Raw genomic sequence first — 16,091 nt, 5'->3', positions numbered from 1 at the left:
AAACGGCTTTTGAAGTCTAGTCTAATGCTTTCATAAATTCATGCAAATTTTGTCAGCTGCTGCATAATACAATTACGCTGCTTTTAGTATTTGGATGTCGTTTTCTTTCCCTCATACACTGAGGCAAAAACAAATGTGCTGTGGGTAAGTTGCTGTTAGCCTGGTACTTTGGGAATGCCCTAGCTCCCCGCACCACAGGAAGGGCTGAACTCATTAGCCGAATCGGAAACCATGCGGTTAATCAGGGTGAGGACTATAGTCATGACCACTGGAAGTCACACTTCATTTTTTCAACTATTAATAACCACATTAATATTAAAATTAAAAGGTGTGTTTAAAACTCATGCTCTCACATGGGAGGTAGTTGCTATGGCTCCTATGGGGGCATCAGTGAAACAATGAACATACCAATTTAAAGGTGAGAACACAGACAAGGAGACTTAAAGAGTACCTTCCCCAAGTTCAACAGTTCATGAAGCAGGTGACATGATTTGAATCCAGAAAGTTGCATACCAGCTACTGTCATTTTTCCTGATATATATTAGCAGCACACACATCATACTACCTTCGTTCAGGGGCTATTCTTGGTGTCAATCAAAGTAAAAACTGGATGATTGGCTTCAAACATGGGAGAATAAGGTTCATTATCCCTAAATACAATTTTTCTCAATGGAAATAATATCCATGGGCAAATTGTATATGTGGGGTACAGAAAGTCAGGTGTTACTAAATAAATGAGTATCATCATGAATTATTGAACAAAAATTGCATTTAAATTAGATTTACCATGTAATTTTAAAAATCGGCCAATAACTATTTTTCTTAAACTCTTCTTCTCCAGTATATGGCTCACTTCAATTATTTTAAGGGATGAACTAGAAAATGGGAAAGCGGGCGCCATCACTATTTTTGTCCCTGCCCATTTCCCTAGATTCACATTTTTTAAGCAACCCCAGGTATGATTTACATCACCTGAGAGATCATCTTGCTAGAAGAGCAGGTCCCTTCTGTTTAAAATCAGCCTGCTCACTCAGATGTACCATGGCGTAGAGAACAGGACACATCCCTGTCCTGGAATTTGTCGTGCATTGACTAAAGTCATCTTACTTTTGTAACAAATGAGACATGAGACACGATGCCAGGAATTGATTTGGAAGAGTAAATGAACACTCAGCAAAGACTGTCTCTTTAGTCTGTAGTACAAAGTCCCTGGCTGATCCTGGAAACCATAGAGAGGCTGTGATCCGGAACAACACAGAAAGACTCGTGTATCACTTCTTCATACAATGAACATCTGTCGAGGGTTCCTTTCACCCTGTGTATGCTCCTGAGGTGGCCTCAGTGCTGTGTGCCCATCCAGCCTTTCCCCACTGTAGCTAGCATAGGTTGCTACTTCCCAACATGGTTCCCTACTCCTTCCTTCGCGGTGCTTTTTCCAAAGCTCTCAGTGTATTTTCTTTGTCTACACACTTGCTCATTGACCAGGTTCTCTTTGTCTTGTCCTTCTCGGTGTCATGGTGCCTAGCTCAGTGCCTGTCTCCAGTAAGGAGAGACCTCAAAGTATTCGCTGGATGAAGACACAAGCTGTGACTGTCCCACAGGATGCAGTGTTTCCTTGAGTTCATTTTTACAAATCAGGTTCTATTTCGTTTCATTAAATAATTTTATTTCCTAGTCATCATTTGGAATTATTCTGGGTTCTTATTACTTAGGAGAGATTGAGTCTATCTTCAAGAAGGATGGGGAGACTTTCAGCCACTTGTTCCAAAGGCCTTTCAAAATAATGTTGTAGTCTAATTTGGTTGGAAAGCAGGGTCCAACGTTTTATTACCTCCAAATCTATTCAGCAAAGCTGAAGGCCTGTGATAAGGCTCATTAAGTCGCGGAAAGACCTATCTTTGCATGCCTTTCACACAAAAAGGTCTCAGCTTAATGCCAGGTAATTACTGTTCATTTTCTGCTGCTTATTTCTATTTCCTGAAGATTCCCAGGAAAGTTGGCCTCCGTGGACGGCACCTGCAGTTTAAGAAATATGCAAGGCTAGAAAGGCCCTTGTTCCCTTGGAACGGCGAATAGGAGAGATGAGCCTGGTTTGGGGGCCTAGAATTTAAGCTCAAACTATCTGCGAGTCACCCTCTCTCTGGAACCAAAAGTAGGAGGGAAAGTTTCTGGTCCGTGCTGGTCAGCATCTATACTACAGATGTCATATGTCACTGTCATCCATTGTATACTTTTAGGACTACAATTAGCTCTTCCAACTCCAGATTAGACAGGCTCAGTCCTCAGCTCTATCACTTGTAATTCTGAGCAAAAAAAAAAAAAAACAAAAAGCAAAAACAACAACAAAAAAAAAACAAATTTAATTCCCTATATCAATTACCACATTTATAAAGTAGAGCTCATTACACCTCCTATAATGGCACTTCAAAAATTAAATGACAAGTACCGGAAACTGTGTCTTTTACAAGCTAAGTTCTCCATGAAACAATTTGATTACTACTCAGTCCTGTTATTTACACCATCATCTCTGACATACCATTTACAAGAAGAGTTTAATCCATATCGTTAATGATAACTTTGCTCATAATCACACGAGACCTATTAATAGTACTAGAGATAAAACATTTTACCAGTTTTGAAACAGGCAATCAAGAGTAAGAAGCAGTGATCAGAAAAGATTTGTCATTGGGAAACATCACTCTGCCCTTTGAAGCCCATACAAGTTGGTGTTCCCAGATCTATACCTGCTTTTGCACTTAATCAACGGATGACTTCAACTTACCAGTCCCCACTGCAGTGATGCTCCAATACACTGTTCTGGCACTGGCTCTCCTCACTCTACCAGGGACATGGATGATCGGTAAGGTCACTCATGAGAGCTTAGCTTCTTACAAATACCGAGATGACTACTCGTTATGTGTCAATGAGAATGAACTGAGAGATATATAGATAGCTGGAAAACATTACTTCTGAGGATATCTTGGAGAGTGCTTATAGAAGATATTTATTTTGGATTCAGTACATTCTGACTGGGGAAGCATCATTTAATCCACCAAGGGCCACAGTGAACAAAGGACAGAGAAAAAGAATGTGATATCTGCTCTGTGGCAGAACCACTGGTCTTTGCCGGCTTTGGGACTAAAACCAAGACTTTTTACCTGGATGAGAGCTCTCACCACTGCTCTTCCTCATTCTTAAGCCTTCATGCTGTAGAAATTCAACCCTGGCTCCCTTGGATCTCCAAGAAATCCCAGCATCCATAATCATTTAAGTCAACTTCTCCGTATAAATCTCTTTGAGCTATTTCCAGTCTCCGAAGAAGGCTGACGAATGTAATATGGGTTCTACTTTACAAAACTAAGTTCTATGGCTAAGAACTCAATGCATCTAGATTAAATGTTGGGCTCTGTTATGAGATACATATGCTACTTTACACACAAAGTCTCAATCACCCTCTAAAAATAATAAAAGCAAACTCAAAAAATTGTATTTAAGATTTCATAACACTAAGCTTATAAAACTCTTAGGATGGTATAACTTTCATAGAAAATAGTAAGTATACAATATTATATTCAGACATATCTTAGGGATATAAACTCTAAAAGTCTTTGTATATTAGATGGTCATTATGAAAAGGTAATCAACAGATCAAGTTGTCAAGCAGAGTGACAATTATATTTGAACCACAGACTATAGAAAAATAATCATTCAACAACAAATCAATAATTGTAGATGGGCCAGTATATCCTTTCTTGGCATTCCTATAAGGCTAACCCTACCTGCAGTGTTGAGACACATATTTACCAAACTGCCTTAGGAAGTCATCGGCTATTTTATTAAATGGTAAACCATTAACATGAAAATGTTAAGCTAGTGACTAACAGTAAGTAGACGTGGCAATGAGGCTTCATAGTGTGTGCCTATAACTCCAAGCATTTTAGAGGGGGAAAGAGGGTGACTGCTGTAAGTGTGAAGCTATCTGGGACAACAGAGAGAGGACTCAACTAGACGAGGGTATAGAGCTAGCCACTATCCACCAATCTCCACCAAAAAAGAAGAGAAAATAAATAAATAAACAAACAAAGAAGAGGTAGGGAAATGTAGGATCACAAAGCAAGTCTTAATAGATACAGAAAATTGAAATAACTCTCTGCATCTGAATGACCAACACTTATAAAAACTGGACAACAACAAGAAGAAATCTTTTTCTTTATTAGACATTTTCTTTACTTCATTTCAAATGTTATACCCATTCATGATTGCCCCTCTGGAATCCCCTTATCCCTTCCCTCTTCCCTCTACCTCTATGAGAGAGTTCCCTGCCCATCCACCCACTCCCTCCCATCTCCCTGCCCTGGCATTCCCCTACACTGGGGCATTGAGCCTTCACAGGGCCAAGGGTCTCTCCTCTCACTGATGCCCAATAAGGTCATCCTCTGCTACATATGTAGTTGGAGCCATGGGTCCCTCTATGTGTACTCTTTGGTTGTGGTTTAGTCTCTGGGAGCTCTGAGGGGTCTGGTTGGTTAATATTGTTGTTCCTATAGGGTTGAAAACCCCTTCAGCCCCTTCAGTCCTCTTTTTAAACTCCTCCATTGGGGGCCCCATTTTCAGTCCAGTGGTTGGTTGAGAGCATTTGACTCAATGTTTCTCAGGCCCTGGCACAGACCCTCAGAAGACAGCTAAATCAGGCTCTGTCAGCATGTACTTCTTGACATCCACAATATTATCTGAGTTTGGTGACAATATATGGGATGGATCGCCAGGGCCATCTCTGGATGACCTTTTCCTCAGTCTATGCTCCACACTTTGTCTCTGTATTTCCTCCTGTGAATATTTTGTTCCCGCTTCTAAGAAGGACTGAAGCATTCACACTTTGGTCTTCCTTCTTCTTGAGCTTCATGTGGTCTGTGGATTGTATCTTGGGTATTCTGAGCTTTTGGGCTAATATTCACTTATCAGTGAGCACATACCATGTGTGTTCTTTTGTGATTGGGTTACCTCACTCAGGATGATACTTTATAGTTCCATCCATTTGCCTATGAATATCATGAAGTCACTGGTTTTGATAGCTGAGTAGAACTCTATTCTGTAGATGTACCACATTTTCTGTATCCATTCCTCTGTTAAAGGACATCCGGGTTCTTTCCAGCTTCTGGCTATTATAAATAAGGCTGCTATAAACATAGTGGAGCATGTGTCCTTGTTATATGTTGGAGCATCGTTTGGGTATATGACTAGAAGTGGTATACCTGGGTCCTCAGGTAGTACTATGTACAATTTTCTGAGGAACCTCCAGACTGATTTCCAGAGTGGTTGTAGCAGCTTGCAATACTACCAACAAGGGAGGAGTGTTCCTCTTTCTCCACATTCTTGCCAGCATCTGTTATCACCTGAGTTTTTGATCTTAGCCATTCTAACTGGCGTGGGGTGGAATCTCAGGAACAACAAGAAATCTTATAAACTCATGGAAACCGAACAATTCATTATTAAATGAAAAATGGATCAAGACAGAAATTAAAGTCTTTCTGGAATTGAATGAAAATGAATACAACATTTCAAAACTTATGTGACACAATGAAGGCAGTTCTAAGAGGTAATTTCATACCTTAAGAGTCTACCTAAAAGAACTGGAGAGACCTCATGTTAGTAACTTAACAGCACACCTGAAAGCTCTAGAACAAAAAGAAAAAAACCACACTCCAAAGGAAATGGCAAAGAACAATCAAACTCAGTGCTGAAATCCATAAAAGAGAAAGGACGAAAACAACACCACGAACAATCAATCAAACGAAGAGTTCATCCTTTGAGAAAATCACCAAGATTGATAAACCTTAATCCAAACTAACTAAGGCAGAGGGAGAATATTCAAATTATCAAAATCAGAAGCAACAAGAAGGACATAACAACTGATACTGAGGAAACAAAATCATTAGGGCAGAATTTAAAAACATGTACTTTACGAAATTAGAAAATCTAAAATAAATGGATGATTTACTTGTTACATACTATGAACCAAAGTTAAATCAAGATCAAATAAGCAAGCAGTCATTAAAATTCTCACCACCATCCCCAAAAAGTCCACTGCCAAATGGTTTTAGCACAGTCTTTCATTAAAAAAAGGTTAACGCCAATACTCCACAATACTCCACAAATTATTTCCCAAAATTCCACAGGAGAAACATTGTCCAATTCATATTATGAGGCCACAGTTACTATGGTACCCAAACCACATAAATTTCTGACAAAGAGAATTACAGACTAATTTCCAATATGAATATAGATACAAAGAAAACTTACAAACCAAATATAAGAACACATCAAAAAGTTCACCCATGATCAAGTATATTTCATCCCAGCAAGGACTGTTTTCTTAAAGCAGACACAATTGAAAGGCTAAGGCAGACTTGGGAAGGAACGTTTTACTGAAGCATACACAGGAGAAAGGGTGTTCTGCTAAAGTAAGCGCGTGAAATGCATGTGATGAAGGATTCTATGCTAATGACACACATGTATTGGTTTGCCTTACATTGTGTAGTTGAGCTCCATTTGTCAGGACTCCATAGAGAGGAACACACCAAAAATCTTCTGGTGGTGTGCTACAATTTCTTGCTGCTTCCATGGACTTGGGCTAATTAACAAAATGATGCCAGCTGAGACAAACTCACATACTGAGACAAGATCCATAGAAGACACATAATATTTAAAAAGATATAAATAAGACAAAACAGACAATGATGAAGGCTGAGCTTGACTTACTTATAGAACTACCTATACAAAACTTATTGGTCTTGCATCCTTGATGATCTTTGTTTGCTGAGAGTCACAACAGGAAACTTTTCCTGACATTCCTGCTGACTTATGCCCAGGATGAATCCTTGCTCTCTCTACTAGATAATGCCACCACTACTAATTCTTTTACTATCCCGACTCTACCAAACTAGACTACTGATGAATCCATAAAATATTTACAAATAAAGTGGCCACTAATGACCTATAAACTATACTGACAACACAGACAAGAATTACTCCAAAAAATCCTTTCTAAACAAGTCCACTTCCCCTACATCCTTTCTTTTTTACTGCCTCTGATGGGTGATAGGCTTAAAACATTTAAAAATCGTCATTAAAATAAAATTAAAAAAATTAAAATAACACTAAAGAGATCAAAGAGATTCAAATTGGAAAGGAGGAAGTCAGAGTATCTCTCTTTGTAGATGACATAACAGTATACATATGTGACCCTAAAAATCCCACAAGGGAACTCCTACAGCTAATAAACACTTTCAGTGAAGTAACTCGATACAAGATTAACTCAAACAAACACACAAACAAAAAAAGAGCTCTCCTATATACAAAAGACAAATGGACTAATAAAGAAATCAGGGAAAAACGCCTTTAACAATATCATCAAATAATATAAGATATCATCTCTATCCAAGGAGAAAGATAGAAAGACTTGTATGATAAAAACTTCAAGAAATTGAGGAAGATAGAAGAAGATGGAAAGATCTCCATGTTCATGGATCAGAAAAATGAATATAGTAAAAACGGCCAGCCTACCAAACACAATCTCAAGATTCAATGCAATCTCTATCAAAATTCCCACACACTTCCTAAAAGATCTTCAAAGGACAGTTCAGTTTCATATGGTAACTCAAAAACCTAGAATAGTTTAAACAATCCCAAATAATAAAAGAATTGCTAACACTATCACCATCTCTACCTATTGTACTACTGACCTATTGTAGTAAAACCAGCCTGGTATTGGAACATAAACAATGTTGATCAGTGGAATCAAACTGAAGACCGAGACATAAATCCAGACACCAAGGGACACATGATCTTTTTAAAAATCAAAACTACTTTGAGATTTCATCTTACATTGTCAGAATGGCTGAGATCAATAACATAAGTGAAAGCTCCTGCTGGTGAGGATGTGGAGAAAGAAGAAGACCCCTCCATCATCGGTGGAAGTGTAGTCTTCTACAGCCACTATAGAAATCCTTGTTGGGTTTCCTCAGGATGATGGGAATTGATCTACCTCAAAAGCCAGCTACACAACTCTTGAGCATATCCCTCAAAAGATGCTTCATCCTACCACAGACAAACTTTCTCAACCATGTTCATCACTGCTCTATTCATAAAACCCAGAAATTGGAGACAACCTAAATGTCTCTCAACACAGAAGAATAGATAAAGAAAATGTGGCCTTTACACAATGGAATATTACTTGGCCATTGAAAAGAAGGAAGTCATGTGGTTTGCAGATAAATTAACAGAACTAGAAAGAAATCAGTCTGAGTGACATATCCAAGACCCAGTAAGACAAATATGATGTCTTTGCTTATAGGTGGCTATTAGCTGTTAAGTCATTGATAACCAAGCTACAATACATAGAACCACAGAAGTTGGGTATGGAGTCAAGGACTAGGGGCATCTTGTTAGGAAAGTGAAATGGAATAGACAGTTATGGATGGATGAAGGGGCTGAAACAGGAGGGTCAAGTGGCAAAAGTGGCAAAGGGGAGGAGAGAGAGCGATGAGAACACGGGGAGAGGCAGCTAAAATTAAAGGCCTGGAAAAAAAAATGTATGACAGGGAACTGTCATTACTGGAGTCCTAACTAAATACTTCAGTGCTCATATCCACTGACATTCATTTTACTTTACAGGTGAAGGGAGAGATCATATTAGTGTTTCCTGAACTTTTCAGAGAATCTGAGTCCCTATGCCTGCAGAGTACCCCAGAACCCACACTAAACTATCAGACCGAAGGACCAGATTATGTCATCATCATTGTACCTGCATGCATTGCCTGTTTGAAATGGGAAGGCACTTCTAGAGTAGGGGGCAGATCCAAGTGCTGCAGTGAACAGGAGGGCATGGGTTCTGAAGTAGAAACATCCTGAAAGTTTGAACCAGTACCCTGTCTTCCAGAGAAGGCGGGCTCTCCTTGGGCCCACGTATGGTGCCTGCTTCTTGAACAACTCTCTTCTGGGCTTATTACTTTACAAAAGAGGGGAGACAATATCTTGTCCATGTTCGTTCCTGTGTCTGTGCCAATTGCTCTCCCGGCGAATGTGAATTTTGAAGCTTTCTTTTCTCTCTCAGTGCCACATCTGCTAGTGTTTTCCATTTGCCAGCTCCCAACATGTCCCCAATTACTTCTTTTTTATTTCATAGCCTCCATACTGATGTTTCATCAGTTCTGACTGCTGGGTTCCACTGAGCATTAGCAGGCGGCAGTGCCTGAGGAGGGAGGGGGGATTCACTAAGTATACCAAACCTTTCCTTCTCTGAAGAATATTGTTTAATATAAATACAGTATGAGGTTAATGTGATACAAAAGAGACTGCTTTTTCCCCCTCAGAGTAATCAAAACACTGGAAAAAAAAACTGTTTCAGGGAAGGCACCTTTAGACACGAGAATAAGAAATTACTTCTATTTAAGAAGTATTATTCGTTACTGAACAAAGAGCAAAAAAAAATTAATACATTTGAGTGCATGAACACATTTGTATTTTAACCCATTCGATCAAAATATTTTTACTATAAGGAGACTAAATCTGCCTCATTTTCAGGATAGGAACCTTGAAAATGTAAGAGTCAGTGGGCCTACAAATCAAACGCAAACTGAAAGGAAAAATCACAGGAAAATCTGTTATGTTTTTAAGTCAAGTTTTCTTACAAATACATAGTAATTCTCATGAAAGAGTCCTCAGTAACCCAATGGGTAATCAGCACATCTATAAACAATTAGCATGAACCCAGACACAAAGACCCCTTAAACTGTTGAGATCAAATCACTGACCTCCAATAGTTTGGCTCCAACTGGGTACTGTTTTCTAAAGTTTACAAAAAAATTCTTTCTGGCAAACAACACCCTTTTCAAACCAAGGTGCGAGCAATGAAGTTGTTGGGTTTAGACTGATTAAAGGTGCGTTGAATGTTCCATTTTGGACTCTGGCCCTCCAGGTGAAGAGACAGAATGCACAGTTAGTGAGGCGCTCACTGAGCAAACACGGACGACCAAAGTCTGACTCCACGAGCATATGTAAGAAGCTTGTTTGTCACGGTGACTTGGGTTGGTAATCCCAGAGTCCTGAAGGAAGAGAGTCCTAGAGATATGTTTCTTGGCAAGCTCAGGCCTATCAAAAACCCTGTCTCAAAACTAACAATCAACAGCACCGAAGTGGTGTCTATCTCAAGAGGAGTGTCACCTGAGGCCAACTTCTGGTCTCCACATGAAGGTACATGAACACACAAGTACACTCATATCCACACACCATGTGCCCACACATACTACACACCTGCATTTATTTACATCAGTTTGTACATATACACATACACACACACTCACACCAAGATGTATACAGAGAGAGGAAAGTACCATTTCTGTAGAACAAGCTTCCTTCCAAAGAAATGTTCCCCCATCCTCAGTGTACCAAAGCTATGCACCTGTTCACACTCCAAAGTGGCAGAATGAGAGATTAAACCCAGTTCTACTGACTCCAAAAGAGCAAAGCTCCTAGCACTGCAGGCCAAACAGCTTTGGCTTCTCACAAGGAAAATAACAGTAATGAATGGATTGAGCTTTCAACTCTGTGGATGTGTCTACGGGGTGGAAAGACGTTCCCTCCACCTCCCACACCCACTCCAGCCTCCCTTGGCATTTGAGGATGACCTTCTTTACTGAGACCAAAGCCCTTCCGGGGTGGGGGGGGCCATGCTTCAGAACCATCCCTTGCTGTAATGTGAAGTGATGCTGCTCACACTGTATCCCATTGACTCCACTGGGACAGCAACAGCAGCAGCGCAGACATGTGGATGCCAGGGCCAACCCCAGGCCTGGTGAAGCAATGATTCTGCAGATTAAAGAACCTGCGATCATGGCCCCGAAGGTGATTGTCGGATAAGCAGGAAAAGCACAGGTTCTTCGGAAGGTTATATGCAGAGCCTTTGCATCTGTAGAAGCAGCAGTGTGCTACCTGCCTTACCCTTACTCCTGATCCCACTCATAACAATCCCTGTGAGGCAGGCTCCCTGTTGTCTCAGCTCACAGGCCAGGAGGTAAGCGCTGGATCATTACACACTTATTTATGTTGTGTGGCAGTAGTCGCTCCATCTAAATAGTAAACTCCAGGAGGGCTACTATACTTGAGGGCACAGCTTGTAATCTGCCGTACAGCAAGCACTCAAGAAGTATTTATTGGATGAGTAAATCATTAAAGTCCATAGTGTTCCAAGAATTGAATGTGGCGTTTACGGCGTGCATGAGATGAGCTATTTCTTCACTTCATCTCTGGTCAAATATTTATCAGGTATTGACTTCAGCCAAACACCATTGTAAGCACTGGAACCCAGCAGTGATCAAGACGGAAAACGAAAACAAAAGGCTTCCCTTTAATTGAGGAAGACACACACTAAAGTAAAATTAACTAGTGAAATATTTAGCACGTGAGAGGATGACGGGTGCTGTGGGAAGCACCAGAGTCATGAGGCGTGGGGAGACAGGAGGGAGTGAGGGAGCTCACACAGCATGTCAGTCGGCCTCTAGAAAAAGAGCTGAGGAAGATGAAGGAAAAAGCTCTCCTCCAAGTTCCAAGGAATAAGGCTTCTGAGCTGAGAGAAACCCAGGGAAAAGCATCGAAAAAGGACAGATAGCAGCAGTGGCCCTGGAGGCAACTTGCCAACACAGCCCTGGACTGGGTGGCAGTAAGGACAGAGCTCAGACGGAGTCTTGAATGGGGTTCCTTCTCAGGGGGAAGTGAGAGGACTTGGCTTATGAGTAGACAACTAGCTGAGGCCGGCAAGGCAGAAGCAGGCAGACCAAACACAGCCCTCTACAGAGATGAAATGACAGACACTGGTGACGCAGCCTCCAGTCACAGGGGAGGTGGCGTGGCATGTCAGTCAAGACCGTGCCTGGCATCAAGCAGGATATTTTGCTCCTCTACTTGACTGCCTCAGAACAAGTTGACATAGAAGACCTGTAGGTGAAATAAGTACCACAAACTTCTACATGGCGAGAAATAAATAAATAAAAGCTGAATATGAAAAAGTTAATAAATAAAAGATCATGGAGGACAGGGGAGAAGTCGTGGTGGGTAGAAATTCTCACTGCTCAAGCCTGATGGCTTCAGTTTGTATCCCTGGAACCCACTTAAAAGCCAACTGTAGCTGCACTAGTGTGCTGTACATGTAATGCCAGTGTGTCCTATGGGGGATGGAGGTAGACACAGGAGAATCTCTAGAACTCCACAGCTAGCCAGACTAGCACAGCAGCTAAGAAAGCATAGCTCAACAAGGGTGAAAGGCAAGGACCAACCCCAAAATTTGTCATCTAACCTCCATATATATGCTGAGGCATGATGCACCCATACCTACAGACATAAACAGGCACAAAGATATCAGAATATATACACCAAAATAATTAATTAATATGCACATAAAACAATTTTACAATAATCACAATAAATGAGGGATTGGTTACTTGGAAATGAACAGGAAATGAAGACCCTAAGTTTTCAGTAAGATTTTAAAAGAATACCTCTTTAGGGGCAGAAGAGGAGGCTGGGGTAATTGTGAGGACTTGCTGCTCCTCAAGGGGACAGGGGTTTATCACCACACATGACTGCTCACCACTGTCTATCAACTCAATCCCAGGGAATCTGACACCCTCTTCCAGCCTTTGCAGGTACTACAGGCACATGGTGTGCAGATTTACATGTAGCCAGAATACCCATTCATAAAATAAATGAATACATCTTTTTATATTATTTTCTAAAAAAAAGTCTCTTTATATTTTCTGCTTTACCAAATACATAGCAGATGATCTAAAAGGCTGTGATCTGATGGTAGCAAAAGGAGCTTTGTTAAGACAACAAAGTCTGCATGAGAAGATACTACATTAAATTTAGTTTCCCAAGGATTTATTGAGGTATTTTCTTTATTTTGAGAATAAGGTATGTATGTCTATGTGGTCTTGGCTGTTCTAGAACTTGCCATCTAGACCAGACCGGCCTCGAACTTACAGAGCTCTGCCTGCATCTACCCGCCACACTCAGTCATAGGTTCCATGATGGTGAGAGATGGGAGTAAAGGTCTCAGATATTTGAGGTTAAATTACAGCCTACTACAGTGCCAGGCAAGTGGGGAAATTCAAGGAAAGTAGGCATTCTGTCCCACACTGTTTAACTTCCAACTGCATACAGGCCACGGCATCTTCAGAGCTAAATAGACACATAATTATTCTACCAGCCACACAAATCCCATGGCAGTGTCTTGACCCACGTGGTTTTATGTACGCATGCTCTGGTTGAGTGGTCTTTGTGCCAAAGCAATGAATATCCAAAACATGGAGACTGCTACCATGGGAGTCCTCTTTGGCTTGTCGATTTTAATACCTGAACCGCTGCTATTTTAACCAATGTTTTAAGATTTAAAAGACTAATGCAGGGCGGAGGGGCGTGAGGTGCCTGTGTGGTTGACCAAGAGGTAGAAGTGAAGGCCCCTTAGTAGAAAGTATTCGCGGACCGCCTGCTAGTCGCCCTCACCGTTCCGGGAGCCTCACGGTCGTTTTTGTTTTGTTTTGTTTTTAATGAAGAAGTAAATCATATAAATTATCAAAATGGGAGGAAGATTAACATCCTCCACCAAGAGGGGGAAAACCAAGCCCGAAATGAAACCCGAAAGGAAACCTGGAAAAGAGAATTGAAAAAGAACAAAAAACAGCGCCTGGTGGTCCAAGCTGCGGTTTTGAAGATGAAAGATCCCGAACAGATTATGCGGGGCATGGAGAAATTGGCTGGAATGGAGTTTAACCCAGTGCAACAGCCACAGTTGAATGAGAAAGTACTGAAAGACAAGTGTAAAAGGCTGCGGGAAAGGTTTGAATGAATCCTACGACTTTATGAAAAAGAAAACACATATTTACAAAGACTTGAGACAGCTACATGTAGAAACTGAACAGGAGAGAACGCAACTGAGCTGGTACTTCGATGCCATCAAGAACGCTCCGCATGCGGAAGTCGAGAGCATCCCTTCGCCAGATATGACGCGTGCTCCTTCCAACATCTTGATCCAGGACATTCCTCTTCCTGGTGCCCAGTCACCACCCTCCACCCTAAAGAAAACCTCAGCATATGGGCCTTCAACTCGAGCAGTTTCTAACGTTCCTCTTCTGGGACACTTGTCCCTGGCAGAAAACTGCCCGTCCCACCTCCTCCTCACGTCCGGCAGATGTAAGGCGGGAAAGTGGGCTTTGCTCTAGACCCTGCCCTCGGAGGCCAGATGAAGACATGCTGTGCAGTCCAGAATTCGCTCAGCGGGGGCATGGCCAGCACCAGTGAGGACAACGGCTGTCCTGAGGACATGGGTCAGGATAAGCATGATGACAGTACTGAGGACAGTGACACTGACAGATCAGACGTAGAGAGTGACGGGGATGAGTTTGGGCACCGCGATGACAGTGAGCAAAACAGCGCTGTGGAGAAGTCAGGTCCGAGCATCCGACTTCCTCATGTGCCTGGGAAATCAAGGAGGAAGAAGAACATGAGAGAGCTGACTTCTCTTCAAACCATGATACTGCGAATGGCAGGTCAGGAAATCCCTGAGGAAGGACGGGAAGTGGAGGAATTTTCAGAGGAGGAGGATGACCACGACTCTGATGATTCTGAGGCAGAGAAGCAATCACAAAAGCAGCATGAAGAAGACTCCCACTCTGATGGCTCATCTGCTTGGGGCCTCTTCACAGCAGCAGACCCTTCCACAGTTCGTTCTTCCTCCTCAGACATAAGCACCTCCCATGCCAGCACCGCCACCTCTCGGACCACCACTTGCCCCACCCTTATAGCCTCCTGTTCCACCTACGGGCCTTCCTCCTGGGCCACCTCCAGGGGCTCCTCCATTCTTGGGACCACCTGAAATGCCAGAAATCCAAGGACTTTTACCACGACTTTTACCTCCAGTACTCTACCAGGCCGACCTCCTGGCCCTCCCCCAGGCCCACCTCCAGGTCTGCCGCATGGGCCCCGTCCTCGAGGACCCCACCAAGGCTACCTCCTGCTGCACATCCAGGTATCCCTCCTCGTCCTGGTGTAATACGCCCACCCTTGGTAGTCCCACTCTTGGACCAGCCCCACCTGGCCTTTTCTCACCAGCTCTCTTGCCCAACCCAGGGGTGTTGAATGCCCTGCCCAGCCTCATTCAGCAACCGAAGCCGGATGATGCAAGTGCAGCCACCATCGAGAAGAAAGCCACAGCGACCAGCAGTGCCAAGCCCCAGATCACCAATCCCAAGGCAGATTTGTGCCCACTGCACTGAGGGTGCGCCGGGAGAATAAGAGGGCTACTGCTATTTCCCAAAGAAGGTCAGAGGAGGACTCTGCTGTACCTATTGTCAAAGCAGCCCCCCAGATCGGTCTCTGTACAAATTAAGGACAGTGTTTGGGAAGCCTTTATAAAAGAGAAGGAAGGGTCACTGTGACAGATTCTCCCACCAGGACAGGCTTCTCTTCAGAGTACCTGTTTGTAGAAACAAAGGCTCTGGTTAAACTTAAAGGGCAACGTTCATTGCCAGGCGTTTTCCAAGTCATGTTTCAGGAGCCTCCTCATGTTTGCCTGCTAGGATCCTCCCCTAACCTCTCCTCAAAGCACGAGGTGTTTCTTTATAATAGACCAGGCTGTGAAATACTGCTGCTAACCCCTGTTCCCTTTGACACTACCATTTCCTCCCTCTCTTCCCCTCTCCATTTTGGGAATTTTGTCAGCAAGGTCTTAGTTACTTGCTTTGACCCATGTGCCGTGGGCTCTAGAGTTGAGAATTCTGGAGGATACAAAGTTTATTTCTTCTTGCCTTTTGTGTTGGAGTTATTTTTAATATTTTCCTGTAAATATTTTGTAATATTTTACTTGTAGGGAAGTGGATTTCAGTATCATTTCCTAACTCAAAGTAGGATATGTGGGAGGAAAATACACAATTCTGGGATTAAAGTTATATCCCACAAAAAAATAAAAATAAAAAAAGACTAATGCACTATATAGGCTGGTCAAGAAAGAAAGGCTTAGCTTGAAGAGAAAAACACTTCTT

The 16,091-nt window shown here is 42.1% G+C and overlaps 1 protein-coding gene and 1 pseudogene across 5 annotated transcripts in view; one reads left to right on the top strand and one right to left on the bottom strand.

The window, feature by feature from the left end:
* The window catches only part of Fhit (fragile histidine triad diadenosine triphosphatase), a 1,507,501-nt gene that overhangs the window by 1,372,449 nt on the left and 118,961 nt on the right, over positions 1 to 16,091 (bottom strand).
* On the top strand, positions 13,632 to 15,560 carry Wbp11-ps9 (WW domain binding protein 11, pseudogene 9; annotated as a pseudogene).

This window comes from Rattus norvegicus, chromosome 15, assembly GCF_036323735.1.
Source record: "Rattus norvegicus strain BN/NHsdMcwi chromosome 15, GRCr8, whole genome shotgun sequence".
NCBI classification, from domain to species: domain Eukaryota; kingdom Metazoa; phylum Chordata; class Mammalia; order Rodentia; family Muridae; genus Rattus; species Rattus norvegicus.
The sequence above is the reverse complement of the archived record's forward strand: the minus strand, read 5'-3'. Positions and strand labels throughout refer to the sequence as shown.